The sequence below is a fragment of the Conger conger genome, chromosome 5 (genome assembly GCF_963514075.1).
Source record: "Conger conger chromosome 5, fConCon1.1, whole genome shotgun sequence".
Lineage (NCBI taxonomy): Eukaryota > Metazoa > Chordata > Actinopteri > Anguilliformes > Congridae > Conger > Conger conger.
This window is the reverse complement of record NC_083764.1, coordinates 54,167,829-54,190,006: the sequence shown is the minus strand read 5'-3', so window position 1 is coordinate 54,190,006 and position 22,178 is coordinate 54,167,829.

Sequence of the window (22,178 nt, the reverse complement as noted above, 5' to 3'; positions counted from 1 at the left end):
AGTGACATTGATTTTTGTGATCGGAAAGTCCGCTATCTGAAGTCTGCATCATGTTTCAATTATTTCCTGTATGACTTGTTGTTGAAGGCCTACATCTTTCTCTTTCAGAAATCAGTGTTTGGAATGCCCCTGTGGTCTCTCTGCTCAGGAACACTGGCTCATTTCTTCTCTGTTGTTAAAATGCAACTGCAGTCAGCAGGCATGTTGTGCCAGACAACCCCTGGTGTATAACAATAACACTGTGACCACCCCTTTACAGTGGCATTCGAAAGCTGTGATGAGAAAATATGGAATTTGGGCACTCCATCAAAGGGTGTTTCTGTTTTAGCCTCAAGGGAAAGTGAATATCATGATTTGACCCCCAAATATATGCCAAACATTCATGTGAAATAAATACTGTAAGGCCCTTATAGTAATGGAACAATGTGATGTCTGGAATGTATAATGAATGGTGAAATAAAATGTGTGTGTGTGTGTGTTTGTGTGTGAGTGTGGGTGAGCTCTTGACCTCCCCCCTCTAACTGTAATGAATGATCAGAGTAATTTCTGGAGACTGCTTTTTAAAAATTTGTGTTTGTAAGGGTGCTTAGATTAGATAATTTAACATTTGTTTACATATATTCAAGGGTAAATGAACTTGCATACAGTCCCTTTAGTTTGTTAGTCTATATTTATGAAAGAAGACAGACAGACACTCTTTAGATATGGATTGCAGCAATAAACAGCTCCTTCAGCAATGGGTCCATTGACACATTGATAAAGAAAATGAGCAAAACTATCAGCAGTTTTTTTCAGCAGGGAGAACATACAAGTTCAGACTATTCTCCATTCACGTTTTAAATAATGTCTATTATAGAAGATGAAACAGTAATTGAACAGCCTTTCATTGGAACCCTGCACACTTTACACACTGAACATTTATAAGACTGAACATACAGCAGCCTCTCTCAAATGTCTGCCATCTTTCATAAATAGTGTGAACCATTCAAACTTCTCAAAATGTTACATGCTCAAAACAAAACTTACCAAACCAAACCATAATGAAATACATGCATTAAATATATTATTTACATCTTCACATTCCCTCTTGTGGCTACTATGGCACTTACAGTAATCATTTTACAGGTTTGCATAATGGCATGATAAGTTATGACCTTAATAACAGAATTGTTACTGCTCTTTGGCAAACCATTTAATGCACTTAAGAGCACCTGTAAACACATTAGTAAATGTGCGTACAATTAATGTGAATTATGGTTATACTTGTTCTTCATAAATGATTAATGATTAAATAGCATTACAAAGTACTTAATCAAAGGCTACTGTAAATCCAATTTGTCTGAAATTTTTTTATATTTGAATACAAAACTAATTTGTCCTTTCCCATAGCTTATTCCACTTTTTTACAGGAGGGATGACAGGCCTCTGACTGTATGTATTTTTTTGCTTCATATAAACAAAAAGGTAGCAGAGACAGAGAAAGGATGTGTGTGTGTGTGTGTGTGTGTGTGTAATAATCTTGTCCATTATTAATCTTATTTTAAGTGGAAAACTGCACCTGAAATATTCTGGAGCAACTGTTAGGGAACTATCCCACGATGCTCAGGGTCAAGGGTTCCAATGCTGCCACTAGACAACTTTCATTTTTGCATTCTTTCTTTTATTAAGCTTTATTTATCCACAAAGAGCGATCTTGGAAGTTTGGAAGCAGAAAAACCTAAAATGTTAATCTGTAAACCACAAATAAACTCAAAATATTAACATATTTCTACAATGCATGCAAACCACAATATACATATAAATACTCTACATGTATCATTGAGCACGGGATGTACATTAATTGAAAACATAGTGGAAATGGAAATGCTGGAATTGAAATGTGAACACAAACCGACAGATCAAATAAGGCCCGCTAATTAGCAGAGGTAAAATCAGCGAGGCACACAAAAATGACTCGAAAATCAATTTTGCAATCAGGCGTTGAGATTAAAGGAAGGAAGCAAGTGATAAAAACAGAATGAAAAAACAGGCCAGAGGAGGTCAGCTTGGATATGAAAGTAAAAGAAAACAAAATGAAAACCATTAAATGTTCTTCTGGTCTCACCTTCAGACAGCTGAGATCAATAATTCTGGAGCATTAGGAAAGTTGAAATTCGGAGGGTTGCCAGTTTGACAAGGTGGGATGAGATCTCTCCAGTGCACATAACAGTGTTAATAACAGCTTCCTGCCCATGGGTTAGATTGTATTTTAGAAACTGTATATTAGGAATTGTATATTAAAATGCGACGCACACAGTACCATGCTTTAAGCATCTTTTCTTTGTGGCCATCTTTGATATCAGTACAGTATATCTTTTCATAGTAGATCTTGTTGATCCCCGACATATTTAATATCACATCTGTCTTGGAATTAGTATTTCCCTTCACATATAAATGTATGTTCCCGTAATGAAACAAAAAATATTATTTGCATTGTCCTCATGAAGTCAGTATTAGATGCTTAGATTATTTTTGAAAGGCAGGAGGAAGCAGTTATGTTTTACTAGGTGAGCAATATTTTAGGAATCTTTAACTGGCAGTCTATTGGTCTTATGGTTCATAAATTCTTGTCTTCAGAGATGTGAAGTGGATAAATTGGGTGAATAATGGAGTAATGCTAAAGAAACCGGACCTTGGCTTTAAGATTGCAGGTGAAAATGGAAAATGGTGTGAAATACTGATATTTGCACAGGACCACTATTCAATGACTGCCTGTGTTAACATCTGGCCTGAAATTGGGCACTAAGTAAGATAGCCTAGCTAAAGTCATCTGCTGATCAAACATTAATGTTTTAAGTTATCTGGCGCAGGAGAGCACATGAATTATATGATTTGAACTCTTGGCTTTCTCCAGGGTTTGATTGCCTGTCTGCCCGCCAGCCCAGTTCATTCCTTGCACGCATGGTTTTCCAGAAGACAGCTTGGCTCTTTGTTGCCGCCTCAGATTATTTCATGTCTGGTTTTTCCCTCTGATCTTGGAGGACCCAACGGCAACAATGGGTGCCTGGCAAGCTGTGACTGTGCATGTGTGAGCACTTGTGCATGCAAGCGTATGAGTGCAAACAAATGCCAATATTTGGGTAAACATGCATTTGTGTGTGCGTGTGCACATATGTGTGTGTCCGCGCGTGTGTGTGTGTATAGGTGGGAAGCGGCAAAGCAGGGAGGTAACGCCGCCTACGTCTCCCTCATTGTTAGCCACCACTGCTGCTGGCTGCTGCATGAGAGGACTGAGGACAAATCATTTGTCTCTGCCTTTTTTCTCTTTGTTTTCCCCCAATGGCTCAATGTCCTCCTTTGTAGGTTGGTTGAAACAGAAGCTGGATACAGCAGAATTGCTTTTTATAACCACGGGTGGTTTGATTGAGGCCTGACTCACTAGTTCTATCTGCGTCCTGTTTTTTTTTTTCTTCCACAGAAATCCCATTTATTGTGCTTCAGACAGCAGACTCCCACGGTGCTATTGACTCTGAAGTGAAAACACGCCAGACGGACTGATTTAGGATTTCACAGAAAGAAGGGAAAATCTGTTATCGCCGGACAGTAAGCAGAGCGCTCTCCGACAAAACACGCTCGATATTCGCAGCCCATTTTTAATTACCCTGCGTTCCATGACATTTCAAATTATTAATGGACGTTTACAGCCGGCCTTCTCCACCCCCGTAACGAGAAGGTTTTTGTTCTTCGCGCATCCATAAGTTACCCAGCGGCAACACATTCTGCCAAAGATCTCTGTGAAATATCTGGCTTGCTACCTCCATCTCTTTAAACCCAAACAGGAGTAAAATATTAGCCATATTTCAGTGACGGTGCAGTGAGTTGTGATGCCGGAACAGTGGTCAGGACAGGATTTGCAACTGCCGCATTCCCCGTTGGGGCTAGCTGGGTGTTTGGTTGTTCCCTTGAGTGAGATATTTAACCTGGATTGCTTTGGTATACAGCCTGTGCCTCTGAATTATGTCACCGCTATGTGAAATATCGACTGCAAAGTACTGGAGTGACCAAGCCTGGAGAACCACATGGTGGGCTGGCTTTTGTTTTTGCTCCCCTCATTTCAGTAATGTCTGCAACATATTTTAATACCATAATGTAAGGAAGTGGACATGGTTGCGCACTAAACTTTTTAAGGGAAGACTGTTACTCAGCAGATCAAGCTGTAATTGTAGACAGGTGAGTGGTCTGCTCTTTTGTGTGACATTGCAAACAAACCTTTGTATGACATTTTATAGTGCACATTCTCCCTCCTAAACCACTAAACCACTTCTTCATATGCAGACGCACAAACTTTGAGAAATGACAGTTTTGCACTCAAAATACACACAAAAGCTCTAATTACGCACAACACATCTGTGAACTACTGCAATTTCCTTTTGTGCCGCACTCTTTACAACAGTAAGAACTTGCATAATCTACATACACTATCTGCAAATTTGTAGTATGAGTATTACTTTTTACATGTTCACATCTTTGTGGTGATGCCTGAGTATACTAACGGTGGGGTGGGGGCCGTCATATAATTTGTTTCCATGGCAGATAGAGAGAGAGAGAGAGAAAGAGAGAGAGAGAGAGAGAGAGAGAGAGAGAGAGAGAAGTCCTGAAGTCCCTCAGGAAAAACAGAAAACATCTCCTGTCTTCCTTTTTAATTTGGGAGGCCTCCATTCGCAGAGCTCTGTCTCGAATCAAGATGGCGCTGGGCTCAGTTCCGCCGTCTGGATCTGGCTTTCGGCCGTCCGTGTCAGTTACTCCGCCGACACGGCTGTCTGTTCTCAAGAACTTGGCATCCTCCATTATGCTTCACCCTGCGCCCAAAGAGCTTATCTTGTTTATCTGATTCAGACTTTACCCTTGTCTGCACAAGTGGAGCCCCAGCTGCGTGTGCCTGCCTGACAGATAAAATCTGAAGAATTCTGATACCATAAAAAAAAAGAAAAAACAGGGAGTAGGCCTTGGATTGATTCTTTAATGGCCGCTACAAGATGTGGGAATACAGCTCGTTGCGTCAAGGGCGAAACATGATCTTGTGTCGGCATTAAAAACAAGGGCCAGCACGGTTGGTTACAGCCAAAATGCCTTGAGAATCGATGGCGAGGGGCTCAATTACGGGGTGGAGGCTAAAAACCATGTAGGGGCCATGGCACAGATGGATCCTTTTTCCTGTCTGAGAGCCTTCACTAAATTGGAAGGACAGTAGCCCCTCCCCGTAGGGAGCAGCAAATCAAATTGCTCCCCCATGGAGGATACGGAGAAAGACGCTCTCTCGAGCGTCATCTCGCAAACATATATCACGTCTTTTAATGTGTTTGGCTGAGTGGCTCTGGGCTCTTTACTGGTGCCCTAGTCTTGTTTACAGTGAAAGCCTAATATCATTTAATGGAGTCTGACATGTTTGCTTTACTATTTTATTGTAGCAGGTTTTTCGATGTTGTCTGTATTCCTCATCTAGTTTAAAGAAGGTTAATGCGTACATTTGAAAAAGCGCACCATTTCAATTTTGCATTAAAATACACATATGAAAAGGAGCACAGGTAAACAGTAACCAGACATGCATTAAGGGAAACCCAATAGTCATTCAAGGAAAATATCTCTTTAGTGCATTTGCTATAATGTTCATTTGTGGAGATTGTATCAGCAATTATATCAGGGATAAGTAGACTTCATTCCTAAAACTGTGAATATTCCTGGGCTAGTTTTCTCCAGATGGACTGAATTGATTGTAATTTATTCATTCCTGTTCAGAATTTAGCAGAATCTATTTTAATCTCTGTTTCTTTCATACACAAATTCAAAGCATATGTCAGACCAATAAATGAAATGGCCTTCCTTGCAGTTCTGTTTTGGACAGATTAGACTTCCTTCTATAAATTATATCTGTCTGAAAAATGTTTTTTCTTCTAAATTTCCTAGAATTATGGCACTGCAAAATATCTAAACCTTTTCTTATTATGTAACCTTTATGTCAAAATACTAGCTGGTAATGAAAAAACAGTTTCTTGTTTTCTGTATATAGTAATGCTAGAATGATATCATAACATTTCCAAAAAGAGTAAAGTGAAATACAAGTGAATATAATGCTGAACAGTACAGTCCTGATAAGTGCTCGCTACTCTGTCTACTGTACTTACACTGACAATAACGCAAAAACTATAAGCAATTCCATTGTGATTAAAATCTATATGGCTGGTGGTCCCTTTGGAAAGACAAATTTCACTTTGGTAACACAGTACTGATCCTAGCAAACCCATAACAGTGATTGTGAGACGGGTGCGTGGGGGTTGGACCCAAAATGCACGACTCAGAAACAATAGTAAGATAAAGTCCCAGGAGCGTAGTCAATACAAACAAAGTCCATACACGAAGATCCAGCCAAACAAATACAAAACGAAGGTCACAAAACAGAAATCAATGGTCGATGGTCAGTAACAGGCGTGGATCGTAACGTGTAATCAAGACAGTAAGTAATGCTCAAGAGTTGCGTGAAAAGACAGAGGCAGACAATTTCGCAGTGAACAGTTGCGCGACTGGGCTATAAATGCAGGTGTAGACAGGTGTAGACAATTAGTAAGAGCGTAGCAAGGAAATGGAAAACAGGTGCGATGGATGACAAGTTTAACAAGGAGATTAGTAATCGTTAGTAATAAACCTATCCTGCCCTAGCATTAGTAAATTAGTAAATGACATGCACGAGAAACGTAAGGTAACATGAACACATGATTAGTCTTGTTAGTTTCTACCCAATCCTGATCTAGCGTTAGTAGTTTTAGTAAATAGACAAATAGAACATAAGGGGAGTGAAGGACAGAACGAGAGAGAGAGAGAGAGAGAGAGAAGGCGGAACGCAAGGTTTGCGGAAAAACATGTAAAAGTGTATGCATAACAACGACCAGTTAACTAAACAATAAACATGCATCGAAACATAACACAACGCGAAACTAAGACGATAATCACTCAACATAACCAGGTAATAAAATCGTACGATAACATAACTAAACATGACAAGAAAATAAATCGTAACGAAACATAACTAAACAACATGACGAACCTAGACAACATAATACATGATAAAACACTACGTGACTAAGACAACATGAATAAACATAAATCAACATAAAACATGGTGAGACAGACCTGAAACGTGACAGGACCCCCCCCTTAACGACCGACTCCTGGCGGTCCTTGGAATTTATCAGGGTGGTCACGATGGAAGTCTCTGATGAGCGATTTGTCCAGAATGAGACTGGGAGCGACCCAGGAACGCTCCTCAGGGCCATAGCCCTCCCAGTCAACCAAGTATTGCACACCACGGCCCCTCTTACGAATGTTCAAGAGTTTGTTAACAGTAAAAGCAGGGTGGTTGTCAATAATGCGGGGGGGAGGTGGTGGGGGATCCGGGGGACATATGGGGTGAGAGGATACAGGCTTAATACAGGAAACGTGGAATGTGGGGTGAATTTTAAGTGAAGCAGGGAGTGACAGTTTAACAGAGGATGGGTTGATGATTTTGTGGATCTTAAAGGGACCAATAAAGCGGGGTTGCAGTTTGTGGGAAGTGGCTTGGAGGGGAATGTCCTTAGTGGACAGCCAGACGGAGTCACCTGGTTTGTAGGCCGGGGCTGGAGTGCGGTGGCGATCAGCAAAACGCCGATTACGGTCTGCCGTGCTTAGCAGCGCGGCCTTGGCATCCCTCCAAACCTTGGCGCACCGTTTCATGTGGATGGCGAGGGAGGGAACAGCGATCTCGGCTTCTTGGTCAGGGAACAGTGGAGGTTGGTAGCCCAGGGAGACCTCAAAAGGTGATTTTCCGGTGGCAGCGCAGGGTAAGGTGTTGTGTGCGTATTCCACCCAGATAAGCATCTTGCTCCAGCCGGCTGGATTCTTTGCCGATACGCAGCGTAGAGCGGCCCCCAGATCCTGATTGGCCCTCTCCGTTTGGCCATTGGACTGAGGGTGGTAGCCCGAAGAGAGGCTAGCTGTGGCCCCGAGGGCCACGCAGAATGCCTTCCAAACTTGGGAGATGAATTGGGGGCCGCGGTCAGAAACGATGTCCGAGGGAAGTCCGTGAATGCGGAATACTTCTCTCACCAGAACCTCTGCGGTCTCTTGGGCGGTGGGCAATCCAGCCAGGGGGATGAAGTGTGCCGCTTTGCTGAATCGGTCCACCACAGTGAGGATGGTGGTGTTACCTTCGGAAGGGGGAAGTCCGGTAACAAAGTCCACGCCGATGTGGCTCCAGGGTCGGCTGGGCACAGGCAGAGGTTGGAGTAAGCCAGCAGGGGCTTGGTGGGAGGCCTTGCTTCTGGCACAGGTGGTACAGGCCTTGATGAAGCGTCTGGTGTCGGGGATCATGGTACTCCACCAGAATTTCCGCTTCAGCACCGCCAAGGTGCGGGTAAAGCCGGGATGGCAGGAAAGGAGGGATGAATGGGCCCATTGCAGCACCTGTGTCCGAGCGGCTGAGGGGACGTATAGGCGTAATCCGGGGTTGGACCTGGGATCGGGCTCTTCCCGTAGAGCCCTCTGGATTACCGCCTCGATCTTCCATGTGACGGATCCGATGGTGCAGGAGGTAGGAAGGATGTTTTCGGGGATCTCACGCTCAGAACAGGTGTTGAATTGACGGGACAGGGCATCGGGCTTAACGTTCTTCGAACCTGGACGGTAGGTGAGAGAGAAGTTGAACCTCCCGAAGAACAGCGCCCATCTTGCCTGTCGAGAATTCAGCCTTTTGGCTGTCTGGAGGTATGCCAGGTTCTTGTGGTCGGTCCAAACGATGAACGGCTTCTCGGCCCCCTCCAGCCAATGTCTCCACTCCTCCAGCGCCAGTTTGACTGCCAGCAGCTCACGGTTTCCAACGTCGTAGTTCCTCTCCGCCGGGGACAGCTTCTTGGAGAAGAAGGCGCAGGGGTGTAGTCGGTTGTCAGCGGCCGCCACCTGAGAGAGCACTGCTCCCACCCCTGTGTCGGAAGCGTCCGTCTCGACCACAAACTGGCGGGTGGGGTCGGGGTGTACCAGGATGGGAGCGGAAGCGAACAGTCTCTTGACCTTGGTGAAGGCCGTCTCAGCTTCGGGACTCCACCGGAATGGCACCGCTGGGGACGTGAGCTTGGTTAGGGGAGAGACCACTTGACTATAGGAACGGATGAACCTACGGTAGAAATTGGCGAATCCCAAGAAGCGCTGGAGTTGCTTGCGTGAGGTGGGTGTGGGCCAGTCGGTGACCGCCAGAATCTTCTTGGGATCCGCCCTGATCTGTCCCCTCTCCAGGATAAACCCAAGGAACTCAACTGTGTCGGAGTGGAAGACGCACTTCTCTGCCTTGACAAACAATTTGTTCTCTAGAAGCCTTTGTAGAACTTGCCTGACGTGGTTTTCATGATCCTTGGCATTAGTGGAGTAGATCAAGATGTCATCCAGGTAGACGAACACATGGCGACCCAACAAGTCCCGAAGAACGTCATTCACCAGGGCCTGGAACACAGCAGGAGCATTGGTGAGGCCGAATGGCATGACCAGGTATTCAAAGTGTCCGAGAGAGGTATTGAAGGCGGTCTTCCATTCATCGCCCTCGCGGATCCGGACCAGGTGGTACGCGTTGCGAAGATCCAGCTTGGTGAAGATGGTGGCCTCGTGAAGTGGGTGGAACGCGGAGTCCATCAGGGGCAGAGGATACTTGTTCCTCACCGTGATGTTGTTCAGCTCCCTGTAGTCAATGCACGGGCGTAGGGAGCCATCCTTCTTCTGGACGAAGAAGAATCCCGCACCGACGGGAGAGGAAGAAGGGCGAATTAGTCCGTTAGCCAGGCAGTCACGGATGTATGTCTCCATAGCCTCCCTTTCAGGTCTGGAGACGTTGTAAAGGCGACTTGAGGGAAGTGACGAACCAGGAAGGAGCTCGATGGCGCAGTCGTAGGGTCGATGAGGCGGCAGAGACTGAGCTTGAATCTTGGAGAATACTGCGCCCAGGTCATGGTAAGGTGTGGGAACCCTTTCCAGGGAGGGCTTGGGAGTCTGTGGTGGAGCTGGTGCTCCCTCAGCTGGTGGTGGAGCGGAACGCAAGCAGGACAGATGACATCTAGAATCCCAGGCTTGAACTTGATTGGAACTCCAGTTGATCGTGGGGTTGTGTTTCTGGAGCCAGGGTAATCCCAAGATGAGTTGGTCATTGGGGGACTGGATGACGCGGAACTGGATCATCTCTCGATGGTTCCCAGAAATGACCAGTTGACAGGGAATGGTAATGTGCGTCATGCGGCAGAAAGTCCTTCCATCCAGCGACCGCGCATTCTCAGGGTGGGGTAGAGGGAGGGTGGGAATGTTCAGTTCGGACACCAACACTTCGTCGATGAGATTGGCGTCCGCTCCAGAATCCACCAACGCGTTAATCCGGGTTGTTCTGTCGGGAAGAATCAACAGCGTGGTGAGCGTGGGACGATGGTTCTCTCTGTCAACACCCTCATGCCTGTCGACTGCTCTCACCTCTACTGGTCGCCTGGTCCTGAAGGAGCACCGAGCCTGGGTGTGACCCGGCCTCCCACAGTAGAAACACGAACCGGTGGTTCTGCGGCGTGCTCGTTCCTCGGTCGAGACCCTGGTACCGGCCCGGGACAGGTCCATGGGTTCTGGTCCCTCCAACTGCTGCTCCTCACGTCGAGGACTTGGGCCCTGCCTGGGGTACGGGTTGCCGGGAAGGATCAGTCTCTCCGACCGGCGTTGTCTGGCGCGGTTGTCCAGGCGGATTGTGGTGCGCACGAGTTGGTCGAGCTGGGTGATGGGGTCCAGTCGCGCCAACTCGTCCTGGAGCGTCTCGCTCAGGCTGGCCAGGAAGAGATTCGCCAAGGCTGCATCGTTCCAACTAGTAGCTGCTGCGAGGGTGCGGAAGTCGATGGAGTGGTCTGCCGCGGTCTTCCGTCCCTGGCGCAGAGCAATCAGTCTCTGGGATGGCTCCTGGTCACTGGATGCGTGTTGGAACACCTTACGAATCTCGTCGGCGAAGGCTGGGTAACGGGGAGGGAAAGATCCCCCGGACCACACCGCCGTAGCCCAATCCAACGCCCTCCCCTTGAGTAGTCCCATCACATAGCCAATCCGACGGTCGTCGCTGTTGTAGGTCTGGGGCTGTTGTCTGAATACAAACTCGCACTGGAGTAGGAACGCCTTGCACCTCTCAGGTTCTCCACCGAACCTCTCCGGGGGGGGTTGTTGGGGCTCCCGGAATTGCCAGGCTCCCGAGGGGTTGACCGCCGGGGAAGTGGGTGGGTGGGTGGGTTCCTCCCGTGGTTGTGGCAGGACCGCAACGGCGAGCCTCCTCATCTCTGCACACAGTTCACGAATCTCTAGGTGAAGCTCGGAGATTCCTTGTGAATGCTGCCGGACGATGGCTCCTTGTTCCTGGAGGGCGTGGAACATGGCAGTTGAGTCAGCAGGGTCCATGGTGGCGAAATTGTTCTGAGACGGGTGCGTGGGGGTTGGACCCAAAATGCACGACTCAGAAACAATAGTAAGATAAAGTCCCGTTAGGGCTTTATTCGGGACGAGTCCCAGGAGCGTAGTCAATACAAACAAAGTCCATACACGAAGATCCAGCCAAACAAATACAAAACGAAGGTCACAAAACAGAAATCAATGGTCGATGGTCAGTAACAGGCGTGGATCGTAACGTGTAATCAAGACAGTAAGTAATGCTCAAGAGTTGCGTGAAAAGACAGAGGCAGACAATTTCGCAGTGAACAGTTGCGCGACTGGGCTATAAATGCAGGTGTAGACAGGTGTAGACAATTAGTAAGAGCGTAGCAAGGAAATGGAAAACAGGTGCGATGGATGACAAGTTTAACAAGGAGATTAGTAATCGTTAGTAATAAACCTATCCTGCCCTAGCATTAGTAAATTAGTAAATGACATGCACGAGAAACGTAAGGTAACATGAACACATGATTAGTCTTGTTAGTTTCTACCCAATCCTGATCTAGCGTTAGTAGTTTTAGTAAATAGACAAATAGAACATAAGGGGAGTGAAGGACAGAACGAGAGAGAGAGAGAGAGAGAGAGAGAAGGCGGAACGCAAGGTTTGCGGAAAAACATGTAAAAGTGTATGCATAACAACGACCAGTTAACTAAACAATAAACATGCATCGAAACATAACACAACGCGAAACTAAGACGATAATCACTCAACATAACCAGGTAATAAAATCGTACGATAACATAACTAAACATGACAAGAAAATAAATCGTAACGAAACATAACTAAACAACATGACGAACCTAGACAACATAATACATGATAAAACACTACGTGACTAAGACAACATGAATAAACATAAATCAACATAAAACATGGTGAGACAGACCTGAAACGTGACAGATTGTGTCAGATATAATTTAGATTGGCTCAGTGTAATTATTGTAATATGATATGTGAATTAACTATATCCAACACTACCTTGCTATATCAACCCTATTGAATGATCTTTTGTGGAGTCTTTCAGAATGCAAAGCTGTTGAATGTGCAGCTTGAATTACTGGAAATGAATGTTTGATTTTCCAGTTCCTTCAACCTTAATGCAAAATGGCGGGCTGAAATACTGTAGCATTGACCACAGAAGACCACAAGCCCCAAAGGCATACCATAATACAGATGCATGTATGATCTCTAGCACAACTACTCATGCAGACATGACAGGAGCAGCCATGATTAAAAAAGTGATGTGTAGGATTTAAAAGGCCAGTGAATTCAGGAGATGTTACTGTTATTTTCTCATCAATTTACTGAATTTCAGATTAACCTGAATGAACTGAAATGAATGCAGAAATGCAGATTTCAGGGGAGCCCTCTACTGGATTCTCGACCTTTAACCTCCACTGTATTGCGGCTGCATTGTTCTGTCAGCATAGAATACAGTTTTGAACTGTTTCTGAACCATTACAAAAAAGTAATACGTAAACATATTAGTACTGACATTTATTAGACATAAAGTGTATTTTTATGCAATTTATACAACTAGTTTGTGAACTATTTGTAAGGGTAGATCAAATCAGTACACAAATATTTTCAAGTTTATACTGCTGCCACTGATCTTTCATCACTGCGCAGCTAATTAATTAATTGAATTAATCTGATGGTCGTACATTCAGTGTGGCATACAGGGCATGTTGTATATACATGATACACCATGGATATTTTTTACATACGTCCAAACTTGCAATGGTTTGCATGATGACCTCAAGAGTAAAGTAAGAGGTGGAGACTAGATTGTGTGTCTTTAGTTCAGGAGTGCACAGCTACGGTCCTGGAGGGCTGGTCCGTGTGCTGGTTTTTATTCCAACCAATTGCCTTAATTTGACTTTTCTGACCACTCTATAAACTATAAACACTGGTTCACTCCTGTACTGATCACAGTAAAATCTTTAGGATACACTTGCAGTCTGTGACTGTAGCTGGTGCTTATACAAATGACCAAGATGCAGTATGATTACATAATTAAGAGAAGAAGTCCTGAAACAGATAGGCCCTTGCTTTGCACCCCAGTAATAGATCCTTGCTGATCTTCTACAGAAGTACGGCATTCAATGACAATGCCACTGCTTTTGCTGTATGTAGGATGGCATGGACTACATTAGACATATCTATGATCCCCTGCAAAGAGAGCACACATGATTAACGGTGCCCAGACGGAATGACTTCATTCACGCACTGTGGTAATATACTGTATATGTAGTACATTCACTGTTGAAGGTACAACTTGGTGCAAATTAACATCTCCTCATTTTTTTACGAGGTGATAATGAAATTTTCCCACTTTCCCTCTCCCTCACTCTCTCACCCCGTGGTGAGACATCGCTGCGGAGATTGGTATACATCTTGAAATATTCATCGATTCATCACTGTGGAGGCTTCCGTCTCCATCTTGCAGTATTGATTAGTGACAAAGAAATAAAATGTCTTTGACATAGCCAATCAGGACTGTGTTGCTGAGAACAATGGCAGTGCCAGACTGGCCTATTTCTGATTGGAGGAACACTCCTCCCCCTAAACCCTAGACTGATTAATTTTCACAGTGCAATACAGAAATGCTGAAAGAATGTTGTCGCATACATATATGAATGGATTATGAGGGTTTCAGCAGTTTCTTCTGCCGATCCACCATTTGCAGAAAAATGAGGCTCAGCACAACTTCCTGCAGGACTTGAGGGAGAAACATTTCCGCCATCAACATATGAATTCTGAGCTCTTAGCCTACTGAGCTATGAAAGCACAGGCCACAACTCTGAACACTGGTCCATGCCAGGGAAAATACTCAGGTCCTCAGCTGTTTTCATCAGTTTTCTTGAATTTTAATATGTTGCAGACCCTGTAGCTCATTAAACCTGGGTTCAGGCTATCATAATCAGTTAGTTAATCCAACTCCCACAATCCAACAACTGGCCTAGTGGATCATCTAAAACCTCATGCAAGTGTGAATGTGAATTTCTAATTGAGATTGACAGCAGATTTGCAGCGGATTCGATTAAGCAGGAGACAGTCCCCACAGGAGCAATGTGGGGTGCAGGGCCTTGCTCAAGGGCCCAACAGCCATGCAGATCTTAATGTGGCTACACCGGGGATCAAACCACCGGCTTTGCAGGTCCTGAACAGGAATCTTAGCCACTATGCTACAGGCATTTCATGTATCTGGCTTCCCTATGGGCCCACTGGTATCCATATACACTTCTGCTGTGAACCAGAAGTTCCTAAAGGAACTGGCCCACCATTCCACGCTTTGGGCTCTATCTTGGACTTTTTGCTGGCTTCAGTTGTCATTTACCCATCCAGCATCTACTCTGTTGTGATTGTATGTGACCTTGGCCTGAATGACATTAATATTATTTGTAGCATGATGTGTGTTGCATAACATTACCAGTTATGGATGTCTTGGACATAAATGAGGACACATTACAGGGCTTGAGAAGGTGTGATGGTGGACTGCTTGACTAATTAATGAACCCAAATCTGCAGAATGGCCTAGAAGGAAACAGCTGGCAGAAGAGCTGCTTTCTCTATACCCTGATAAGCAGACAGAATGTTTTGTTTGATTTAATATTTGGACATTTTAAATGACCTCACTATATTTGGGTGGCCTGTAGCGTAGTGGTTAAGGTACATGTCTGGGACCCACAAAGTCGGTGGTTCGATCCCCAGTGAAGCCACAATAAGATCCGAGCAAGGCCCTTAACCCTGCATTCCTCCAGGGGAGGATTGTCTCCTGCTTAGTCTAATCAACTGTACGTCGCTCTGGATAAGAGCATCTTCCAAATGCTATTAATGTAATGTAATGTAATATTTCAAATACAGTCCTGAAGATTCACTAGTTCACTAGAATATGATTAAAAAAACAAAGATTAATTGAAATTTCACCATATTAACACAATTTTTAACCCTATTCTTCACATTTCTGAACCAGTGACCATTTCAGCAATTAAAACCCTCCTACCCCATAACTGAACAAAAAGATTCTAAAGAGAAGTTAAGAAAAATAAATAAGAAAAATGAGAAACAAAAACAAATTTCACTTTGCAATGACTTCAGACAATGTTAATGGACTCCAGCAGAGCACATGCAGGCCTCCTTTCCTCAGTGGTCTTTTTGAAGTCTGAAGGCTAAATCTGCTGTTGCATTAGCAGTCTGCCAAGGGGCAAATGGAGGAGGCTTTACTGGGAATGGAAGATGACACGGACTGGTTTATTGCATGTTGTGGCCAATACACCTATTAATTAAGTCCAGCCTTTTTTAACCTCTTGCTTACTTTGAGCGTGAACTATCTGCTGTGAAACCAGTCCAAATGGGTCTGCACATGCCCTAAATGCACTTGCCCATTGTGCTATTAGACCATGCACAAAGGCTGTTCAAATAGAGCCCTTCCAGCTTTCAGTGCAAGACCCTGACTGCATTACCCATTTTGCTGAAAGTGCACCAAGACAGGCTCATAATCTGTAGCTTTTAAACCATTCAGTACAGAGAGAATGATATAAAAGGCTTTCATGTGGTAATTCAACATATTTACGTCAACATGTTTGAACCACCACATGATCTACGACCGCAGCAAGATCCTTTTAATAATGCGCATGGACCGTTATAATCCTGATAAATTGTTCTCTTGTCTGCTCTCATGAAAGGAGTCTTGTAATGTTTTTACGTTGATGTTCAGAACCCATATCCACTTTATCGATGGAGATATCCTCTTACTGTTGTACTGCTTTGTGCCAATTCATATCCACAGACACCGCCTGCCAGAATCGTCAGAGCTTCTCTTGGCAAAGAGACTTCTGAGAGGCTGGAGTATTGCATATTTTTAGTCCCATACCTGCATTGTTGCATGATATCATACGTATTGGAGCACATGCAGCATTTCATAATTTTCTATGGAGTGTTAATTAGGTCTGCTTTGATGATAATTAGATTGCAAAGCTATATCAATAGTAACCAATGTTTAACCTTTCTTAAGATGCAGGAAATGTAAATGTGTCATTTATCTAGCCAGAGTCTCAAACTCGTTCTTCATCCATGTTGAAAGTGATTAAAGAGCATAATTACAAGTGAAAAAATAAAAAAGATGTTCTATCCTGTCCTAATCAAATTAACAAATAATCAAATAGAATGCTATCAGCCGTTGAACTTGCTTTTAAATTAATCTAGCCATTTTATTCCATCTTATTTCATTTAAATAAAGATAAATGATGTCATTAAAAAGCTCTTTCCAATTTGGTGGACAGTTTATTCACCTCAGTTCATTCATCAGGAGCTTGGAAGGTATTTCAAAACTTTGCTTGAATGGAACCTTTAATGAAGTGAAGATTTGGAATGATAATTGGAATCATAAAATGTTTATTTTCGGTCAAAGATTTTTATTTCTTCAATTTTGCATCTATTCATAATGACATAAAGAATGAGTCAGTTATAATATTTTTTCATGGAAAAAGACTATATAGCCCATAATGGACCAATTACATAACCCTCCACCCCCCCCCCCCCCCAAATGTTATATTTGAACCAGACCTGGGCAAATTGTTGTGGATTCAAATACTTTTCTGAGCTCGATTTATCTTGCCTGGTGTAATTAAGCCAACCAAGATAACCAGAAGGGGTTGCACTTTCTGAGAGTTTTTCACATGTTCCAATGCACCAGAAGAACTCAGTAAACCACAGAAAAGTATTTGAATCCAAAACATCTACAACGTATTTAACCCAGGTCTGGTTTGAACAATTGAAAAACTATCACGTCACAATTTAGCAGGTTCATCTGCAGCACCCCTGCGCTAAGCATCTTCCAGTCTCATTGGGCTCAATAGGTAATTTAATTATCCATTACTACTACTACTATTATTATTATTATTATTATTATTATTATTAATATCGTTTCAAGACCAAACTCCAGAATTTCACTTCAGGAGGCCTGGACCAATCATAAAAAGAGACATCTGTCAAATACTGGATGCAGTTTCAAGTGTTTGATCATTTTGCTTTAGAGATGAAACGTTTACGAAGCACAGGAATAGGAATATGGTAGATGCAGATCAAGGAGTGGATTCTATAGATTCCCTTAAGCCATATGGAAGTGCCAAATTATGATCTTGATCCAATGCAATTCTTGCGATAGACAAGGTTGTACAATATAGTAAATTAGAAATGCAATTATGCAGCCTAGATATTGCCCAGATCCACACAAAGAAAGGCAATGACAGGACTGTTTCACAGGTACTGCAGCTGAGGGAATTGGGGCATTTGATTGCATGTGTAGTCTAACTTGTAAGAACCTGAAGGAATAAAATAAAGAAAAACTTTTCTTATCAGACATCTTTGACTTATGCGACCTTGCTTGAATACTTTATTGACAGAAATAAATCATTGGAGATGGTAGATCTGTAATAATCTTTAGAAAAGGTAACAAAGTTGTTTGCAGACAATAAGCCCAAGTAAATGCGCTGGGAAATATTGGAAATGTACAGACAATACAAGGCCAGACCAAAGAGATGAGAAATTTGGGCTGGCCCCGTGTCTTCAAAGACGTACATAATTCATCAGTCACTCAATTGCAGCCATCCCTTGCGACCCCAAAATAAAAGTCTCGCAACTGAAACAGGATGTGGAAGGGATAACAGGAAGCTGCAATGTGATTTATACCCAACAGATTTATTCTGAAGTGGCAGTGAAAGAATGTGATGCTCACTTGTTCTCACTCTCACTGTCAGCCAGTTCTGGGCCGGAACCACTGTCTGGGACTCAGTCAACATTTGTCTTTAACTTTGATTCATCCACACTGAATTATCTTTACCAACACAGTTTGGCAAGTTGAGAAATACAAGTGTTCACAATAAAAAACAAATGCTACATGTTGATTTAATACAGGCCACCATATTTTGGTCTACATACAGAGATTTTGTGGATCTCTGGAAGACTGGGAAAGTAAGGTATTAACACTAAAGCAACAAGATAAACTGCTGAGTGGCTCATTCAGTTAAGGCTCCATGTTGTAGTGCATGGATAAGCTCCACAGTTTCAAATCAAATCCAGACCATGCCAGAGCTGACTATGGCTGGTAGCTTGACAGGGCAATGCTCAATTGCAGATAGCTTTGCCCAGGGTATGGGAGGGTAAATTTGGTTATAAGTCCGCATTTCTTGCTATTATCTAGTGATCCTTGCTGGCCGACTGGGCACTAAACCCCATATAAAAGGTCTTCCTCTGACTCCACTCTATGCAAGCTTAGCTATAGTCTGCAGGGTGAAAAGAAGCAGCTGGCGACACCATGTCTCAGGTCTGTAAACTGTTCTGAATCAGCAGTGTGGCTGTGGTTGCAGACAATTGGTCATTCCAAATTAGGGTGGGAATTGGACATGCTCAGCTCCACGTTGGGCATCAAATAAGAAAAAGAAAAGAGAGTTCTGACCACAAAATTATATCCACACATTTCAGGCACAGAAAATCTGAATGAGAATAAAATTCATCAGAATATATTTTAATATCACTCCAGTTTGCAATGGAACATGATAGAACATGAACATGATCCCCAGTGCTGTCTGTGGTACTGTACAGTATTGTAGTGGCCATGTTATGGGAACTTAAATGTCTGTAGTTTGTAGTATCCAGTCATATTAGAATATCCTAAAATATCCTTGAGTCATTCAGAACCATTTTTTTTTTTTACACTTTTCCTTGTCTTCAACTTGATTTTGATAAGTTTTGACTTTTGCCATTCTTTCAGGCATGTATTTAATTGAGTGCAGCTCTTTCATATTTTTAATTTACGAGCATGACTTTCTCATTAATAATGTATGGATATTCTAATTAAAATCTGCCTCGACCCTTTTACAATGTAAACACAATTGATCTTCTGTTAATTAAGTTTTATGCAACATCGATGGAATACAAAATTAGCAGTGAATATATATAATTTTTCTGTAAAAGAAATTGTCAATGCCTTCCAGAGCAATCAAAAATACAAACAAAACATTTCGCAAATTAAACGCCTGTTCACTTTCACAGTCTCAGTTTCCATCATTCCACACATTGTTTTTTTCTGACACCACTGCAATTATCTGCCTTTTTCAGGCAGCCTGGTAAAGTGCGACGTGGGAGTCTTTGCTTTCACTCATCCCTCTAAACCCAAAAGGAAGCTTTTATCATTTAAATGTGAAATTTTCCAAGGGCTACAGGACATACGAATGATATAAGAGCTTTATCGTTTCGGAATACAGGTGGGCTCGCGGATGGCAACAATCAGCACGACTCCTGGCAACAAAGCTATCGTGCTATTTCGCTCAGAGAATGAGATATTGGGTTCAATCTCTGTCTGTCCTTTAGTTTCCCCTCGTTTTTAAATAGCACGTTGGGATATTCTGGTGGTTACTGACCTTGCCAACTGTTTTCTGGAAAAAATGTAGCAAGAGCAATTATTCCGTCATAATTAAGGACAGTTAAATCCTGATTAACCCCGATTGCACTCAACCAATAACATTATTCTTACAGAGTGTGAATATTTACTTTGTTATTTACCTAGTATTCAAAGCATATTTCCTTCTGCTGACATGGTTATGGACTGACTCAAAAGGCAGACCCCCTAACCCTCTATGACTGAAAGGCAGACCCTCAAACTCTTCCCAGTGACACCATCTGTACAGGACTGTTTGATATTCATTTGAAGCCCACATGCAGGCCACCCTCTCTGTCTCTCAGCTCACCATAACCTGTCATTTGTTGTGATAGCAACCTCCCGGTTCTGTTCTTGATGTGAAAGGCCAGTGCCGTTGCCAAGGGGAGCAGGTTTCTCTATCTCTCTACATTTCTCTATATTTCTCCATCCCCCTTCCTCTCTGTTTGTTCTTGCACTTTCTTTTCCTCTCCCAAAGGATTCAAACAGGCTTTTTGATATAGCGTGGCAGGAGTTGTGCAGTGTTGCCAAAGAATCTTGTGACATGAACATACAGGATACTGTAACACGAATAACCCCCTTCTTGTTATTGCAGAGTAAAACACAGTAGTAGAGAGAAAGCGTATATAAAAATAAAAATCGGCAAAATAAAGAAAATAAAATGCTCTACTCAAATATAACTGGCCATATCGACACAACATATTCGTCGATATTGAGGAGCAGATCAGAAATGCACCTCCATTTTAACTTGTCTCAGCTCATAGAGGTGACATTGACATTTTCCGCTGGGAACTACCTGTGTTACTACATGTCATCACTTCAGAGAAAAATGCAACTAATTCAGAGTGTCGTAACTGTACTCACCTTGGCTGTGTTTGGGTTTAGATTGGATTTTGTGTGGGTAGTATAAGCAGCAAGCCAGTCACCCCAACAGTACCCTCACATACATTCCCTCTGGATTTCCACAAGCCATCATCAGCTAAAACATAATGGCTAAACATAAGAAGTCTTATTCAGGATTGGCTTTAGCATTGTGCCCTCATAAAATGGATTACTCCCAATTCCATTAAAGAAACTGAGGGTATGAATCCCCTTTAAAGGAAAACTGAAGGACTTAACTGGAACTTAACATGGATTGCAGCTAATTACATTTTAAATGAACCCATCTAGTTATCCGCAAGAAGCGCGCAGATATTTCAGCTCTCTCGTTAAAAAGGCGAGTCTTTTGTTTCGCGGTAATGCCGGTCTCAAGGTTGCGTATAGACCGGCGAACGTGCCATTCAATTACTCCCTCTGACAACGCGTTCGGCTCTGGTAGCAGACGCGTGGATATCGACGCCTCCTGCATTCCAAGAGAGGCCAACAGTGCCGTTATGGTAATGAGACTGTGCCCTGCTACACAGAGTACAGCTTCCCATACCCTGCCATGGGGAAAAGAAAAACAATATATTTTAAAAGAGAATCGGTGAACTATGCTATAGATACTAATGTAAGAAGTGGGACGAGTTTCTTATTTGAAAGAAAGCCTTTTCATCACATTGTAGTCTTTATTAAAGCACTACAGTAGATGCAAGACTGGACTCATGGTATTTATGCCTTTGTCAATGTACAAAAAGTAAAAAAAGAATGCCAACTTTGCGTTACAGGTCTGTCTCTACAGGATTTGTCACTCATCAGAACACAATATTTTGATATTTTCCTTTTTTGTGTTATATTTGGCATCTGCTTCCCATTATAACCACAAAACGCATTTTTTACACTCATAACATAAAAAGAACAGGCCATTAACCCAGGCATGCTCACCTTTTTCCTACCACTGAAGTGTACATAATGCTTTGTTTACCTAAAAAGTACATAGTACTAAGCACCCTATCAAGGCTGGTCTTGAAAACACCAAGAGTTTCTACATGTTTTCTTCTTCTAAGTTTGTATGTCACTGACCCAGGTATGTGGGCCAGTAAGCTCTAATATTTAAAAAGCAGCACCTGGTTTTAAGTACAGGCCAAAAATAATTGTTCCATTGTTGAATAAAAAAGTATGATTTAAAGAATTCATATGCATGGAATAAAAGCAGGTGTTATGATTCTGGAAGCTCTTACTGGGCACTGTGGTCCTTTTTGACTTCTGATTGGTGCTATCCTGACACCCCATTGGTCTTATCACCATCGCACTTCAGACTGTCAGGGAAATGGAGAAGCAGCAAGAGGTGCAAGGGGACTGGTAAGCTGACTTCTACTGTAT